This window comes from Chiloscyllium punctatum, chromosome 8 (genome assembly GCF_047496795.1).
Source record: "Chiloscyllium punctatum isolate Juve2018m chromosome 8, sChiPun1.3, whole genome shotgun sequence".
NCBI lineage: Eukaryota > Metazoa > Chordata > Chondrichthyes > Orectolobiformes > Hemiscylliidae > Chiloscyllium > Chiloscyllium punctatum.
The window spans coordinates 67959341-67977949 of NC_092746.1; the positions used below are offsets into that span (position 1 = coordinate 67959341).

An 18609-nucleotide genomic window follows, 5' to 3' on the forward strand; every position below is an offset into this window, starting at 1 on the left:
ATAACTGACATTTCAGAAAATGGTTACATTTGATCCAAGTTTATAACCTTATGACTTCTTCAAGAATGCATTCTAGGCTCAACTCTTTCTTCAGTACTTTCAATGATCTTTACTTCACAAAATCTGAAAGAAAACTACTTGCTGATGGTTGTATTACATTCACAATCTCTAGCTGACAACACATCTTATCCATGAGTATGTTAACAAAGTGATAACAAAGAATCATCCCACATTATTGTTCAATCAACTTGACTGAAACAAAGTTAAAAATCAAACAACACCAGGTTATCGTCCAAAAGCTAGTGTGCTTCCAATTAAACCTGTTGGACTATAACCTGGTGTTGTGATTTTTAATTTTGTACACCCCAGTCCAACACCGGCATCTCCAAATCATGACTGAAACAACGCACAGCAGGAAGAAACAAGCCAAGAGACAATAAGCAAACAGCAACCAAATAGTATGGCATACTTTAACAAGTTTTGGATTTGCTTAATTATCTTCAGTCCCTCTAAATTAAACATAACTGAATAGAAGGAACAGATTTGCATTAAAATAGCACCCTTCATGAATTCAATGTACCAAAGTGTCTTGTAGTCAATTAAATACATTGTGTGTTGTAATTTAAGAAATATGGCATTCAGGTTTTACACACCAAGGTCTCAAAATTCACATCAGATCATCTATGTTAGTGATGTAGGTTTGGGGACTAATATTGATCAGGATTTAAGGAAGTATTTTTCTGCTCTGCTTCAAAATAGTGACAAAAGCTATTTTATGCCCACCTGAAACAGCAGGCACAGCTTCTCATTCAAAACAGTATTTCAAACAGTAACTGAGTGAAATGACAACTAGATTATGCCCTCAAAAGTATCTGGAAGCAGACTTAAAATTAAAACTTCCTGATTCAGTGACAAGAAAGCAACCAACTAAATTGATGACTATACTACAAAACATAAGTGTTCCAACACCACCAAGTTCAAAAGCTACAAATAAAAGCAGTACAGCACCGTATCATAATCAGCTGTAAATTGACTTAATTATAAAATATGTTATAAATTATTTTCTAAAAGCATCTGGATGTGAAAAAATTCCATTAGCTGCCTTAAAACATAACATAATGACATCTGTGTTAAATATGGAACAAGGTTGCTGCTAAATATCATTATTAATTAAAACCTCAGATTTAAATATAGTACATGTTTTTGTTATTTGGAATTGCTAGACAATTTTTATCTTTACTGTTAGCTTGTATCAATTTCTTTGTAAAAAATCACAATAGTGTACACAAAGCAAAAAGCTGACTTTTTTAATTTATGTTACTAAATACAGCATGCTATAATTTTTCCTATTAAAAACAGCAAGCCTACATGTCAATGGATCTTTGTTTACCAGAGATGACTGGAAAGCCATATGTTTTTTCTATTGTGCAAAGAAGAAATGACTTTCAGTCACTTGTGTTTCTGATTAGCAAAATGATTTATGCCACAATCACTAAAAAATGCCAGCAAGTGAATGAAAAAGCACACCAGATGTGCGCATTGAGAAAAACAGTAGTTGCTACATTGTAATCACAACTACCTAACTCTGCTTTTTATCCAGAGTGCGTTGGTACTCATGGAAATGGCACTTTTTCACTTTTTGCTCAGCTTAATGAATGATACATTTTATAATTTTTGCCACACACAATTCAATAAATTAATTACAGTTTTGTCTTTAGACTTATCATCAAGAGGAGGCTGGCAAAGATCACAGGGATTAATTGCTTCAGAGGTGTGAAATGCAGGTTTTCCTTTTCCCTGCATACCTAGTAAAGAAACAATGATTAATCACTGTTTAACTATTCTCTAAAGGGAATTGAGAATTTGCCAAACCAGGCCATATCCTCATAATCCAAAAGTTAAATTCAAGATAAAGTACAATTTGCACTGAACTACATTCATCTGTAAATTAACAGAAGTGATTCTTAATCTAGTTATAATATAATGCTACTTGCATTTGTTCCAGTACAAGTTGTTGTCCAACTGTACCATATTATAGTTCTCAATCTTGTCCCAAGTAGTTCTTCTGGTCTAAGTCAGTATCTTCTGCACAATAGTTAATTTAGTTTTAACAAGAAGGTCAATAGAGAAACTTAGCAGGTTTGGCAGCAGCATCTAAGGACAGAAAGCAGAGTTAAATTTTAAAGTCCAGTGACTTTTCACCAGAACCAGTACTGAAGCAGGGTCATTAGACTCAAAACGTTAATGCTGCTTTCTCTGCACAGATGCTGAGTTTCTCCAGGAATTTCTGTTTTTGATTCAGATTGCCAGCATTCACAGTTCTTTGTTTTATATTAATTCTCATTTAATGCTTTTCTTGCATAACTACATCTTTCAGCTTTATAAGTTTATGTCTAGGTTGGATAGCCAAGTCTCAAAACTGCAGTTAGGTAAATTGTATTTAATGCAGCAGAAATTTTCTTAGGTCATTTACAAAGAGTGGTGAACAGTCTGATCAGGATGATCAGTTGCAGATAGGGCTGTCCTGGAAATTTTATTTGCAGAGTAAATGCAATATACTTGCATGAAGAACGAGGATCCTCCTAAGTGTAGAATACTGCTTGAAGGACAATGAAGCCCAGAGGATCTGTCAGATCACTCACCAGATTGCTGTTGATGCTCGTTCAGAGCTTTTATCATTTGTCATTGCTAACGTACATCCTCAAAGCTCGATTTTATCCTCAATCCTCTTCAACATCTATGCAAGTGACTTGCCTCACATCTCCTCTTGGAATTTTGCCCTTGCAGATGATCTGGTCCTTGCTACCTATGAAAACAATCCTGTGAATCTCAGCCGCAACTTGTCCCAGGACTTAGAAGTGATTGAACAATATTTCAACTACTGGTGCTTCAGCTGAAACCCAGCAACTGACTGGTCAAGAAAGAACTCCTGTTTTCTTTTGGCAGTAAACCAGTTAAGAATGAACCATACTTAAGTAGATTAGATTAGATTACTCACAGTGTGGAAACAGGCCCTTCGGCCCAACATGTCCACACCGACCCTCCGAAGAGTAACCCATTCAGACCCATTCCCCTACATTTACCCCTTCACCTAACACTACGGTCAATTTAGCATGGCCAATTCACCTTACCTGCACATCTTTGGACTGTGGGAGGAAACCGGAGCACCCAGAGGAAACCCATGCAGACACGGGGAGAATGTGCAAACTCCACACAGACAGTTGCCCGAGGTGGGAATTGAACCTGGGTCTCTAGCGCTATGAGGCAGCAGTGCTCAAGTAGCTTGGAATCATTCCAGTCTGCAGCCGCACATTATGCAAACACCTGAAAATGGTTACAAAAAAGACCAAGATCAAAGTAAATATTATCCAGAAACCATTAGGCACTAGTGGGGAAACCAGCACATGCAGTCTTTGTACTGTTAATCTTGCTTTAGTGTAATCTTCACCAGAATACTATTCCCAAGTGGGCAAAAACAGCTGCATAATTTACTTGGATATTGTCTTCAACAAATTAGTGTAGATTATCAGTGGCAGCAAAATGAACACCTGTACAATGGCACCCATTCCTGACAGGTGCCAGAGGCAAAAATGATTTTTGGGTTTGACTGCATTAAACAAAACCAAAACTGCCAATCCTGAAGACCTACAAAATCTATTGGATATGTAATTCAAAACTCACAAACCATTCTCACTCAGTTTCATACTTCATTTGCTCATTTTCCAAAAATCAATTTAAAAATAAATTATTTTAATCTTTAGCAGAAGAGAGTGAAGGCGGCAAAAACTTATTTTCTAATGTCACAATTACTATATCAATGGCTGCTCAACTCCGTTTAGAGGAACAGTATACAACTAGTTCAGCTCATGTAGGCTGTATAAAGGGAACAAAGAAAGAACATTTGCTTAAACTTTTTAGATTTATAAATAAATACAATTTTCTCAAGACAAGAGCAATTTAGCAACTATATTGGCAACATAAAGAAGAACTTGAAGCATAACACACTGTCTTGAGTTTTGTGATTTATAGTGCCATAAAACATTTTTGGTTATTCTGTCTGCTTCATATCCCAGTTTTTAGAAACCAGCCAAATAACAATGGCTTGCAGTTTCTCATGTACCTGTTCTGTCATCTCATTTCCACAGAATGAGGCGTGTATTGCAGCAGAGTTGACAGGATGGGTAAGAAAAGGAACAAGTAATTTGTTTGAAAATTCTATCTGCACTGGTTTAGTTACATGATGTACGACTAAAAGATGATACACATATCGAAACTGCAAACTACAACATCATTAAACTATATAAGCAACAATCTAAGAACATTTCCTGATTGTGCGTATAAGGTAGGATATTTGAAAGGAGGACACTTTCACTGTTGAGATAGTAGCATATATTGACTATCAAATTTTAACTCCAACCATATTTTTGTTATACCTAAGACCTTTCATGGACTAAAATAGTTTTTAAGAAGGAAGAAGTATGGACTCAAAATGGTTACAGTTGTCCCCTGATCACAAACTAAAGCAAACTTTGACTGACCTACATCAAAGAAACAAGCTATCCATACTAAAATTACCAAATTTATCTAAAGACATCAAAACTAGGTAACTGAACCTGCATCAAGAAATTTTAACTTCTGTTTAATTCAGCAACTTGATAATTTTAAGTTGGAAGATAAAAGGCCCACCTAGCAGTTAGTCAACATGGAAAGACAATGGAGTTAGGCTTCAGATTATGCACTGATTTATATTTTAACAGCTGCTTTTGAGTAGCACAGCAGACTAAAGAACATGGATTCATTCACAACAGCAGACTGAATCTGGACAGGTTGCTCTCTTTCTCTTCCTTCTACTCCTCTCATTATCTAAAGACGTTGGCCCAATCATAAAACAACTTGAGAGCAACCATCCACCATAAACTCAAGATAACTACAGATTTTGCCACTGCTACAGATATAAGTCAATCAAGTTTAAAATCTAACACTTCAAAAGATGCCAAGGACTTAGAAACTGATGCAGCATTGTTTTTCCTTGTTTGTGCCAGCCACCCTCCCTTTTATTCCTGATGAAGGGCTTTTGCCAGAAACAATCAATTTCGAAGCTACTTGGATGCTGCCTGAACTGCTGTGCTCTTCCAGCACCACTAATCGAGAACCCTCCCTTTTAGGCATATTACCAGTTATTGGGGCTGTCCATGATGGAGTAGCACAAAATGGCTAACAGCTGCCACTCTCGCTCTGCAGAACATGGCTGACAGTACTTAGAGAGCTTGAGAAATATTTTATTAACGTAGTCTCCACAAGCATAACAATAGCAGAATTGTATAACCAAGGCTACTAGCTGGGACGGAATGTGCAGCTGCCGTGACATCGATAAGAACATTTCAAGCTAATTATAGAGTCATAGAGATGTACAGCACGGAAACAGACCCTTCAGTCAAAGTCATCCATGCCGACCAGATATCCTAATCTAATAGAGTCCCATTTGCCAGCACTTGGCCCATATTCCTCTAAACCTTTCCCATTCATATACACATCAAGATGCCTCCACCACTTTTCCTTGCAGCTCATTCCATACATGCATCACCCTCTGCGTGAAAAGGTTGCTCCTTAGGTTCTTTTTATGTCTTTCCCCTTTCACTCTAAACCTATGCTCTCTAGTTCTAGACTCCCACACCCCAGGGAAAAAGACCTTGTCATTTTACCCCATCCACACCCCTCAGGATTTTATAAACCTCTGTAAGGTCACCCCTCAGCCTATTCAATTTCTCCCGATAACTCCAACTCTAGCAACATCCTTGTAAACCTTTTCTGAACCCTTTCAAGTTTCACAACATCTTTCCAATAGGAAGGAGACCAGAATTGCATACAATATTCAAAAGTGCTGAACCAATGTCCTGTACAGCCACAACATGACTTCCCAACTCCTAAACTCAATGTTCAGGACAATAAAAGAAAGCATCTTCTCCACTATCCTATCCACCTGCGACTTTACTTTCAAGGAACTAAGAACCTGCACTCCGAGGTCTCTTTGTTCAGCAAAACTCTCCAGGACCTGACAGCTAAGTGTATAAACCCTGCTCTGATTTGCTTTTCCAAAATGTAGCACCTCACATTTGTCTAAATTAAAGGCGGCATGTGGCTCAGTGCTTCACAGCACCAGGGACCCGGGTTTGATTCCAGCCTCAGGTAACTGTCTGAGTGGAGTTTGCGCATTCTTCCCGTGTCTGCTTGGGTTTCCTCCCACAATCCAAAGATGGATTGGCCATGCTACTTTGCCCAAAGTGTAAGTACATGAGCCAGAGGAAGATGGGTTGCTCTTCGGAGGATCAGTGAGGACTTGTTGGGCCAAATGGCCTGTTTCCACACTGTAGGGAATCTAATCTAAATTAAACTCCATCTGTCACTCCTTAGCCTACTGGCCCATCTGATCAAGATCCCTTTGTACTCATGTCATCTCGTTTCTGTACCCCATATCAGTCGAAGCAAACACTCAGACAGTATGGCTCCACCTTCTTTACCTTTATTCCGAGCCACTGAGAGAGAGCAAACGCCCAGGTATGCAAACACATCAGCTCTCTGTCTTCTCTCAAACAGCAGATTCTGAAGGAATTATATAGTCACTTACAGGGAGCAGCATTCAAATAAGGCAACATCTATCTTGATTGGGTGACGGTTACAATCAGCAAGCATCAACAGTAAAGATTAAGCCATCTGGCATGACACAATAGACGTTCCTCAGCCTGTTAACAAGCATTTCACCATGGATGTTCTTCACCTCATTAACTGGCATTACACAACTGATGTTCTTCATCTCATTAAACCATTATCCTTGCCTCCAACTCCTCACTGTTTACTGCAAGCTCTTATCTGGTAAAAGTCATGCTAGCTGAGCCTTTTCCCTGCAACCCTAAACTTAACTCTTTCCCTACTTACTCATACTTTATACATATTCTCACTCAGAGGCAACCTTTTTCACTGTCCACTACACCACCAATTTTGGTGTCATCTGCAAATTTACTAACTATATCTCCTATGTTCACATCTAAATCACTTACATAAATGACGAAAAGCAGTGGACCCAGCACCGATCCTTGTGGAACACCACTGGTCACAGGCCTCCAGTCTGAAAAGCAACCTCCACCACCACCCCCTGTCTTCTAACTTTGAGTCAGTTGTGTTTCCAATTGGCTAGTTCTCCCTGTATTACATGAGATCTAACCTTGCTAACCAGTCTACCATGAGGAATCTTGTCAAACGCCTTTCTGAAGTCCATATAGATCACATTTACCGCTCTGCCCTCTTTGTTATTTCTTCAAAAAACTCAATCAAGTTTGTGAGACATGATTTCCCATGACAAAGCCATGCTGACTATCCATAATCAGTCCTCGTCTTTCCAAATATATGTAAAACCTGTCCTTCAGGATTTCTTCCAACAACTTGCTCACCACCGACATCAGGCTCACCAGTGTATAGCTCCCTGGCTTTTCCGTACCATCTTTCTTAAATAGTGGCACCACGTTAGCCAACCTCCAGTCTTCCGGCACCTCACCTGTGACTATCAATGATACAAATATCTCAGGAAGGGGCCCGGCAACCACTTCCCTAGCTTCCCACAGAGTTAGTTGCTTCTCTTGAATTATTTAATCAATCTATTACAATATTAACAATAGGCTTTAGTTAAGATCCTTCAGATAATCATAGATATAGATACCGAAGTAGTTATAGATCCACTTACATAAGGAAAATCACTAAGAGCATTAGAGGAAAAAATTCAAACTAGGTTCAGTTAGTAGAAGTGCCCTCTGAAACTTATATCTGGGTCACTCTTATACCGGTGTACATACATATGTTTGATGTTGCACTTCTCTTATCTTTTTCTGTGTTAGTAGTCTCAGAAAATTCCTGCCTTTCATTCAAAGAAGCTTGGCAATTGGCTCTATCATTTTCTACCAAACTAGGTCTTCGTTGAAGAATGATAACTGCATGCTAAAAAGAAAACAAAAATACTTGTTGCAACTGAGAGGTTGTGAAAAATCAGGGAGCCAATTCCCTCCCTCAGCTGACTATAACACAGACAAGACTATTTGGAAGAGTCTGAGAGTAGACAGACAATGAGTTGTTATGAGGAGAGATTACACAAATTAGGTCTGTTTTCTCAAGAACGTAGAAGGTTAAGGGGCGATACGTTCAAACTGCTATCCACAAAAGGCAGTTGATACTAGATCAATAGTTAGTTCTAAATCTCAGATATATATTTTTTTTTTGTTAAGCAAAGTTATTAGGGGAAATAGGCCAAAGGTAGGTCACAGATCATCCATGAGCTCACTAAATGGTAGAACAGGCTCAAGAATCTGAACGGCTGACTCCTGTTTCAATGTCCCCACGTTGATTGAAACAACATGCCCTCAGTGAAAATTATTCAACAAAATATTTTACTATCATTAGCCTTCATCTTACTTGATAACTTGTCAAGCATATACGAATATACTCACTAATTTGTAGATTAATCTTTCTTCCAAATTTCTTCTGTGATGCCTGCATTAATACATGCAAGGTTAGCAGGTCAGCATCTACAGGAGAGAAAAAAGGAAAACTAAGCAGTCCGTCAAACATTTTTTTTTAAATGAGTAAGTTAGCCTGTAGGCATCCAATGCAATCCCAATGACAACGATCAGAATCTGTTATGCTCCAGCTGATTGCAACAATGGACAAATCAGATTTCAGTGAAATGACGTTTTATACATTTCGTTTTGGTTCCCATGGAGGTCAGTCACTAGCAGCCTCTTGTGAAGATGCTCAGTGTAGTTTTTACAAAGAAAACCACACTGTACTACACAGAGTAAGAATTATTTGAAACAAATTGATTACAAATATCAGAAAGATTCAATCCTCTTACCAAGTCAACTGTTTTATAGGCAACCAAAATACAGTGAAGGGTCACTCTATCACAACTCCAAAGCTCTTTATTCAGTTGGCACAACTTTCATTGGTTTCGTTTTTTGTAAATTTCTGTGCATTCATTCCAGTACGTAACAGTGGTAATTTCACTGGACAGGTGATTCACAAGTTCTGACACATGGGTTCAAATCTCACCATGGGGGGCAGATGGTGGTCTTGAAAGAGAATGGTCCTAGAATGAAAAACTTAACATCGGAGGTACATTTGAGGACTCTGAGTTTATACTCAATGGAGTTTAGCATCATAGACATGTACAGCATGGAAACAGACCCTTCGGTCCAACTCGTCCATGCCGAACAGATATCCCATCCCAATCTAGTCCCACTTGCCAGCACCCGGTACATATCTCTCCAAGCCCTTCCTATTCATATACCCATCCAGATGCCTTTTAAATGTTGCAATTGTACTGGCCTCCACCACTTCCTCTGGCAGCTCATTCCATACACATACCACCCCATGCATGAAAAAGTTGCCCCTTAGGACTCTTTTATATCTTTCCCCTCTCACCATAAACCTATCCCTCTAATTCTGGACTCCCCCACCCCAAGGAAAAGACTTGATCTATTTATCCTATCCATGTCCCTCATGATTTTGTAAACCTCTGTAAGGTCACCCCTCATCTTCCGACGCTCCAGGGAAAACAGCTGCGGGCCTATTCAGCCTCTCCCTAGAGCTCAAAAGGCTCAATCAAGTTTTTGAAACATAACTTCCCAAGCACAAAGCCAAGTTGACTATCCCTCATCCGTCCTTGTCTTTCCAAATCCATGTACATCCTACCCCTCATGATTCCCTCTAACAACTTGTCCACCACTGACATCAGGCTCACCGGTCTATAGTTCCCTGGTTTGTCCTTACCACCTTTCTGAACTAGAGGCTGGTTGTACGAAGCACCTTAAAGGAGCGGGAGCATGTGTGAGCGAGAGAGAGAGCAAGACAGACAGACAGAGCGAGACAGAGAGCGGTGGGGCATTGCATTATTGGTAAAGAAAACAATCACTGCAGTAATGAGGAAGGATGTTAGAGATGGGTCTTCAAACGAGGGCCTTCTGGGTAGAACTTAGAAATAAAAAAGGGCTGATTACCTTGCTGAAATTGTACAATGGGCCTCCCAACATTCTGAGGGAGATAGAGGAGCAGAAATATAAGCAAATCTAATGAAGGTGTGAGCAAAACAGAGCAATAAACTTTCATAATTTTGTGGAAATAACATTTCTAGCTCACTGTTCCAAATTACTCTAATTGAAATGCACAGAATACTGAATGACCTGGACAGAGCAGATGTTGGGAAGATGCCTCCATTGATAGGAGAGAATAGAACCGGAGGGCATAGCCTTAGAGTACAGGGAAGAACTTTCAGAACAGAGATAGGAGGAAACTTCTTCCATAGACTTCATTGCCACAGAAGACTGGGGAGGCCAGGTCATTGAGTATAATCAAGATTGAGATAGATAGGTTCTTGAGTATCAAGGGTTACCAGGAGAAAGCAGGAGAATGGGGTTGAGAAACTTGTCAGCCATGATTGAATGGTGGAGCAGACTCGAGGGGCTGAATGTCCTCATTTCTGCTCCTATGTCTATGATCTAATTAACAAATATGGAATTATAAAAGCTAGTTTTAAGAACAGTGATCATTAAACTACCATTGATTTCTGGTAAAAATAATCACGTCCCATCTAGTTCACTGATGCCCTCAATGGAAAGAAATCTGCCATCCTTATTTGGTCTAGCCTACATGCCACTTCTGACCCACAGCATTGTAGTTGATCTTAACTGCCTTCTAAAATAGGCTACCTGGTCATTCAGTTCAAGAACAATTAAGGAGGGGTAACACCCACAACCAAAGAACAAAGAAAATATCATCTGTTTCAATTATCATCTCTCAGAGAGTTCTTTAAGGCCATGCTAACTTAATTATTATTAAATATGGATTCTTTAAACTTGCGTCTTTAACAGCCATGCAGGATGTCTTTTTTTTGACACCTCCAGACTTTTACTTCTGGAATAACCTTGAAATAATTCAGGTCTGCTACTAACAGTGTCCCAGATGCAAAAGACCTCTCTGAATGAACACGTTTCTGGTCGCTCTAACTCGCCTGCTCTGGTAAAACACAAGTCAGCAAACAAACTAACAATTTCGCTTGGTTAGCTTGCAATCACTTAGCTAAACTTTCATAATTTAATCAAAATAATATTTCCAGTACACTGTTCCAAATGACTCCAGCTTTTGTTTGAAAGTCACTGTGACAAAACTGAAAACCAAAATCCATTTTTCTTCCACTTTGAACCGAAGTTTCCAATTAATAATACTATAAACCGTATATGCAAATATTAAGTGTACATTCACTTTATAATTAAGAAAATATTTGAAGACAGAAAGAACAACTCATGGAAGAGGTTATATTCTAAGAGCTATGAAATAAATTCTTCCTTCAGATATATCACCAAACAATAATTACAATCAGCCCAGTGTTATCATAGAGAAATGCATATATGCAAACATTTGAAGAAGTTTTACTGACAGTATTTCACACTAATTTTAATATGCCACCATACCAATTCACCAAATAACCCCTCCAAACTTTACAGTTTACAACACGATGGCTTAGTGGTTAGCACTGCTGCCTCACAGCACAGGGTCCCAGGTTCGATTCCAGCCTCGGGCGACTGTCTGTGTGGAGTTTGCATGTTCTCCCTGTGTCTGCATGGGTTTTCTCTGGATGCTCCGGTTTCCTCCCACAGTCCAAAGATGTGCAGTCAGGTGAATTGGCCATGCTAAATTGCCCATAGTGTCAGGTGCATTAGTCAGAGGGAAATGGGTCTGGGTGGATTACTCTTCAGAGGGTCGATGCGGACAGGTTGGGCTGAAGGGTCTGTTTCCACACTGTAGGGAATCTAATCTAAATTATTTAATTTGGGCTATTTCAGGAGAAAGTGAGTGTCAAATAGGAAAGGTATATTTTACCAATCCCATTCCTTGTTATAATTTACTTGTGTATCGCATTAACAATTTGTCTTTATATAGCATCCTAACACAATAAATGAGCTTTGTAAAATCAAGTAGGACTACAAAGCTCAAGATATTAGGCCAAATGACAAAAAGCTCGATCAGTGGGGTAGGTTTGAGGACATCTTACAATGCGAAAGGAAAACAGGGAAGTATACTTCTAAGACTAGGCAATTCAAGATACAGCCACTACTGGTGGAGCAATTAAATTGGGAAAGTATAAGACAGCAGCGTTAGAAAATTGCAGATAAATGAGAGACTTCAAGGACTAGAGGAGATCTACAGTAGAGATGGACAAGAATAAGGAAAACATTTTAATAAGAATAAGAAATTTTAAATCAAGACATTGCTTCTTTTGAAATTAACATAGCTCAGACAACACACAGATGGTAGAAGGATAGGAATTGTTGGGAATTAAAACAAAGGCAACAGAGCCTTGGAGGATGTCAAGGTTATGGCGAGTAGAATGCCAGAGAGCAGCCATGAGTGCATTGTAATAATGTTACAGTCCCAGACCAGATCACAAATTTGTGTTATGATCTAGTGACAGTCCACTGCCTTATTCTGTAAAGTAGAAAAAAAAGAGAGATCAAGGGAGTTAACAGAGTAAGAACACAAGACATTTTTTAAAAAATTCATTCATGAAAAATGGACAACTGGTCCACATTTATTGTCCATCCCTAGTTGCCCCAGGTGGTGGTGAGCTGTAGCCTTGCACCACTGCAGTCCACCTACTACAAGTTGACCCACAATGTCCTTAGGGAGGAAACTTCAGGATTTTGACCCAGCAACAATGAAGGAAAATCAATATATTTGTAAGTCAGGATGGTAAGTGGCTTGGAGGGGAACTTGCAAGTGGTGGCGTCCTTATCCTTCTCTCTCAAAATGGTAATTGGTTTGCAAAGGGCTGTCTAAGGACCTTTGGTGAATTCCTGCAGTGCAGTGCACCTTGTAGACGGTACACACTGCTGCTATTGAGAATCGGTTGGGGATAGAGTGGATGTGGTGCCAAAGAAGGAGGCTGCTTTTTCCTGGATAGTGTCAAGCTTCTGGAGTGCTGATGGAGCTGAAACCATCCAGGCAAGTGGGGAGCATTTCACCAAACTTCTGGCTTGATTCCATGATTTTGGACAAACAATAATAATTTTTGCTGTACAATGGTACAACAATAAGTTCAACATTTAATGTAGATTGTATTTCTATCCCAAAAATGAACAAACGGTAAACATTAGCAGTAAGCAGTGATCAAAATCCCTCCAGTACACAGTTTGGCATAATAGATCCTATGGCACTACTTCAAAGAGCAGCAAGGGGATTATCCCATATGCCCTGGTCAATATTTATATAATCACTATCCCAAACACATCATCCAGTCATTATAACAGCATTGTTTGGAGACAATTAATGTACACAAACTGGTTACCATGTTTTACTGTTACCATGGTGACTATAATTCAAAAATACTTTATGGGCTGTAAATCGCTTTGACACAGTGGTCATGAAAGGTGCCATATAAATGCAGGTCTTCAATTTAACCTCCAGTTTTCTGTCCAGGTGGATCATTAGGTGTCAGATCTACCTTTTGGGGTCTTTCTTCAACTCTCCCTTTTCCTTGTTGTGTTTCAAAACTGTTAGTTTGTAAGTACTACCAGATCCAACCAAGGATCATGGTTAACTGCTTTTCCTTCGACAGAGTCTGCCCGACCTGCTTAATACTAAATGTCAAACCCATGTGCAGATACAATGGCCCAGACAATCAGAAGGAATCATGAACAACAATAATTTGGGGAAGTTATGTCCTTAGATGGCAAAGGTGTATGAGTGCCACCACCTACAAGCTCTCCTCCAAGCCATACACCACTATCACTTGTAACAATATCATCTTTTCTTCACTGGTTCAAAATTCTGAGAACTCTCTTCCTGACAGTACTGTGGATACCCCTTCCTGACATGGATTGCAGAGGTTCAAGAAGGCAGCCCACAATTACAATTTCCAGGGCGATTAGGGATGGGTAATAACATTGATCTAACCAGCAATACCTACACCCCATGATTAACCACACATCCTATGGCTCTGTCTACCTATACTAGATTTTCTAGCCAGGGAAAACCACCTCTCAATGTCTCCCCTAGTAAGCCCATTCAGAATCATGTCTATATCAATGGCATTACCTCACATCATTCCAGGGCAATTAGAGATGTTTAATAAACACTGGTCTAACTAGCAACATATATACGCCATGAAAGGAAAACAAAATCAGATACTTTTGAATCTGCCAGCTCATTATTTAAGATCATAACTGATCCTCAATTTCAAAACCGTCAATAGTAATGTGGTTGACTCTTAAATGCTCACTGTGAAATTGCGAATGGGCAATAAATGTTGTTCTAGCCAGCTACAGCCTCATTCTCTGAATATTGAAAAAAAATCAAAAATATCAAACCCTGCCTTGACCACAAAAATCAAATGTAAAAGAAAAAGGAAGCAGTAGGTCAATCATTCCCTCTAGCCTGCTGTCATTCACCATATTTCTCAATTCCCCAAGAGATCCATAACATACTTCAACCTTGAATATATACCATAATTCACAACTTATGAAGCATGTAATTTCAGAGGTTCACAGAAATCCTTGGAAGCTCTGAGCACGTTTAAAACAGAGACTGACAGCTTTTAAAAATACTGACGACAAAGGGATATTGGAATATTGTGCTAAGAAAAGGCAATGATCAGCGACAATATATTGACTACTGGAAGAGACTCAATGGACTGAATGGCCTACTCTTGTTCAAACATTCCTATGACTGCAGATCTAATTTGCTCAGTCTATATCATCAGACAAACTTCTAATCCAAGAAATCAGTGTAGTAAACCTTTATATCACCTTTCATCATTCAAAATTCCAAGCAAAATTCCAAACAGGCTTAGTTTGCTCAAATTTCTTCAAAGGCCAGCCTCCTCATTTTAGAAGTCAGTCTTTTGGATTCCTTCTAAACTCCTGCATTAACTCAATTCAAGCTGACTGCTTTGTGAAGATAAGAAATAAGTTTGACCTGCCAGTCAATAATATCACAACCGGTCTGATGTGGCCAGAACTCACTTTCCTGCTTGTCCCCAACAACTCTCAACTCATTTGTCAATCCAAAATGCCTAATATAGCCTTGAATATTTTCAATGATCTTCGAGAGAGAATTTCCCACACAAATGACACTTTGGAAAATAAATTCTCCCTATTTCCATTTTAAATGAGAGATCACTTATTTTTGAATTGAAATAATGTTCCAGAGTTCTGGATTCGCCCACAAGGGATCTCTCAGCAATAATCCTTTCAAGACCCCTCAGAATTATTCTTCCACAAGGATCTGAGAGGATGCGATTTCTTCTATTAGTTGCAAGTTACAGCAAATCTTTCTACTGTCTGTGCCTCATAAAACCAAACTGAACTTGAATCCCACCCTCCACTCACAGAGAAGAGGTTAAGAATTCATCTCATTCTTTGACACACATTTAGTAGGTCTTCTAGCTACAATAGTGACCCACTTTATAGTAAGATGCAATACTGCTGTTCTATTTTACATAAAATACTCAAATTGACTTTAGTGGAATTTCTAACTATTTTCAAATTCTGTAGTGCAGTACTGAAATTTTCATCCCACCATGAAAAATGCAATTATCCCTTGATAACAGCAGTTCGGACTTTTGTTGTGTAGCTTAGCCAGACTATCACAAAATCATTTACAAGAAAATCACAACTAACCTAACATATATCCTTTATTTCAACTTCCTGAGTTGAAATTGAATATTTCCCTTTAGAAATGCTTGCAATCTAAATTTGCTTATATTGGTTTTGGGGTTTTCTCAATTCACTTTCTGTCACTCTAAAAGGATAAAGTAAATCACATTGCAAAATATTTACACTTCAATAAGGGTCAATCAAGATTATGTGCATAAGAATCAAATATTCTATAAGACTGTGATCCCTATTTCAGCCACCACACTGAAAAGAGACGTTATGCAGCTCCACACAGCAAATAAATTAGATCAAATGTGCACAAACCCACCCAAAACACTAAGAGTCGAGGGCAGACTTGGCCCTAACGTTCACAGGTAGTTAAATAGTACAGTAAACCAGAAACTGAAATAAATTTAAAACTGAAATAAGCCAATGAACTGAAAGCAGAAACAAATCCATTATTTAAGCACACATAATCCAATCTAATGCAATTTAAATCTTCTCAGATGGTAAAATGTATTATTAATGTACAACTTTAATGACTGCAGTTCATGCAGTTTATTTATACACAATAAATTCAGACAGTGAAGATAAAAGAAATCAAAGCAACGTTTATATTTTCTCTTTCTTCCCTCCCCTTCCAAATCAATAGTGCAGTCACATTAAGCTGTCCCAATATTCTAATAGACAGGAGAAAGTGGCCTCCTCTATATTGGGGAGACAGGCCACCTACTTGCGGAACGTTTCAGAGAACACCTCTGGGACACCCGGACCATCCAACCCAACCACCCAGTGGCTCAACACTTCAACTCCCCCTCCCACTCCACCAAGGACATGCAGGTCCTTGGACTCCTCCATCGCCAGACCATAGCAACACGACGGTTGGAGGAAGAGCACCTCATCTTCTGCCTAGGAACCCTCCAACTACAAGGGATGAACTTAGATTTCTCCAGTTTCATTTCCCCTCCCCCCACCTCGTCTCAGTCAAATCCCTCGAACTCAGCACCGCCTTTCTAACCTGCAATCTTCTTCCTGACCTCTCCGCCCCCACCCCCACCCCCACTCCGGCCTATCACCCTCACCTTGACCTCCTTCCACCTATCGCATTTCCAACACCCCTCCCCCAAGTCCCTCCTCCCTACCTTTTATCTTAGCCTGCTGGACACATTTTTCTCATTCCTGAAGAACAGCTCATGCCCGAAACATCGATTCTCCTGCTCCTTGGATGCTGCCTGACCTGCTGCGTTTTTCTAGCAACACATTTTCAATTCTAATAGACAATCAAGGTATCCAATGGTATACAGAAATACTCCTGAAATGCAACAAAAAATTTGAATATTTTTAATTCACTTTTCAAAAAGTGACTGTTCATTGAACGGACAGTTTAAATAACCCCACAAGAACTGATGACACGCTTACCACTAAATCAGTCACCATTTTAAATTCATGTTTTTGATGCAATGTGGTATCACTGGCAAGGCCAGCATTTGTTGCCTGTACTAACTGCGTTTGGAGCAAGTGGCTTGCTGGACCATTCAGAAAGCAATTAAGAGGCAGCCCCATTACAATTGATCAGGAATGACATGTTGGTCAGATCAGATAAGTACAGTGAATTTCATTTCCCTGAAGAACATTATTAAACCAGACGTCAAGTTTTCAGTAAGAGAGTGCTGAACTTTGAAACTTCTTAGAACATCTTTATAAAATTAAACATTACTGTTACAAATGAAAAGCAAAAGAACTCAAGCAAATGAACTGTAAAACAAAGGTTTTACATCTTATAAGTTGAAATTTGCATGAAAATTTAAAACACTCCAACAGCACAAAAGGTCAGTCACTACCTGAAAGACAGGTGAATGTTTCAAATATTCCACTTTTTCCCAGTCTATCTATGCTCACCAAAGTTCACCCAATACCAAGAGCTGGTCCCTTGAACCTGTTAAACTACAAAGCTCGAATATTTCCCTCCCCACCCCTTTCCGCCTTCCGCAAAGACCGTTCCCTCCATGACTACCTGATCAGGTCCACGCCCCCCCTACAACCCACCCTCCCATCCTGGCACTTTACCCTGGCACCACAGGAACTGTAAAACCTGTGCCCACACCTCCTCCTTCATCTCTATCCAAAGCCCTAAAGGAGCCTTCCACATCCAAAGTTTTACTTGCACATCCACTAATATCATTTATTGTATCCGTTGCTCCCGATGCGGTCTCCTCTACATTGGGGAGACTGGGCGCTTACTAGCAGAGCTCTTTAGGGAACATCTCCGGGACACCCGCACCAATCAACCACACTGTCCCATGGCCTAACATTTCAACTCCCCCTCCCATTCTGCCGTGGACATGGAGGTCCTGGGCCTCCTTCACCGCCGCTCCCTCACCACCAGACGCCTGGAGGAAGAACGCTTCATCTTCCGCCTCGGAACACTTCAACCCCAGTGCATCAACTTGGACTTCAACAGTTTGCTCATTTCCCCTTCCCCCACATTACCCTAGTTCCAAACTTCCAGCTCAGCACTGTCCCCATGACTTGTCCGGACTTGTCCTACCTGCCTATCTCCTTTTCCACCTATCCACTCCACCCCCTCCTCCCTGACCTATCACCTTCATCCCTTCCCCCACTCACCCATTGTACTCTATGCTACTTTCTCCCCACCCCCACCCTCCTCTAGCTTATCTCTCCACGCTTCAGGCTCACTGCCTTTATTCCTGATGAAGGGCTTTTGCCCGAAACGTCGATTTCGAAGCGCCTTGGATGCTGCCTGAACTGCTGTGCTCTTCCAGCACCACTAATCCAGAATCTGGTTTCCAGCATCTGCAGTCATCGTTTTTACAAAGCTTGAATGGCCTTGTACTTATAAATGTTAACTTAATATAACTTGTAGCAACTCGTGGCACAGTGGTTAGCACTGCTGCCT

General features: G+C 39.9%; 1 protein-coding gene across 9 annotated transcripts in view; it reads right to left on the reverse strand.

The window, feature by feature from the left end:
* Nucleotides 1-18609, reverse strand: part of tbc1d5 (TBC1 domain family, member 5) — a 511825-nt gene that overhangs the window by 387819 nt on the left and 105397 nt on the right. For 8 of the 9 annotated variants that reach the window (XM_072575720.1, XM_072575718.1, XM_072575719.1 and 5 more), the window contains one exon: nt 8493-8570. The exons of the other annotated variant lie outside the window; for it this stretch is intronic. The gene's annotated coding sequence lies outside the window, so the exon portion shown is untranslated. The remainder of the gene's footprint in view (nt 1-8492; nt 8571-18609) is intronic. 9 annotated transcript variants of the gene reach the window in all.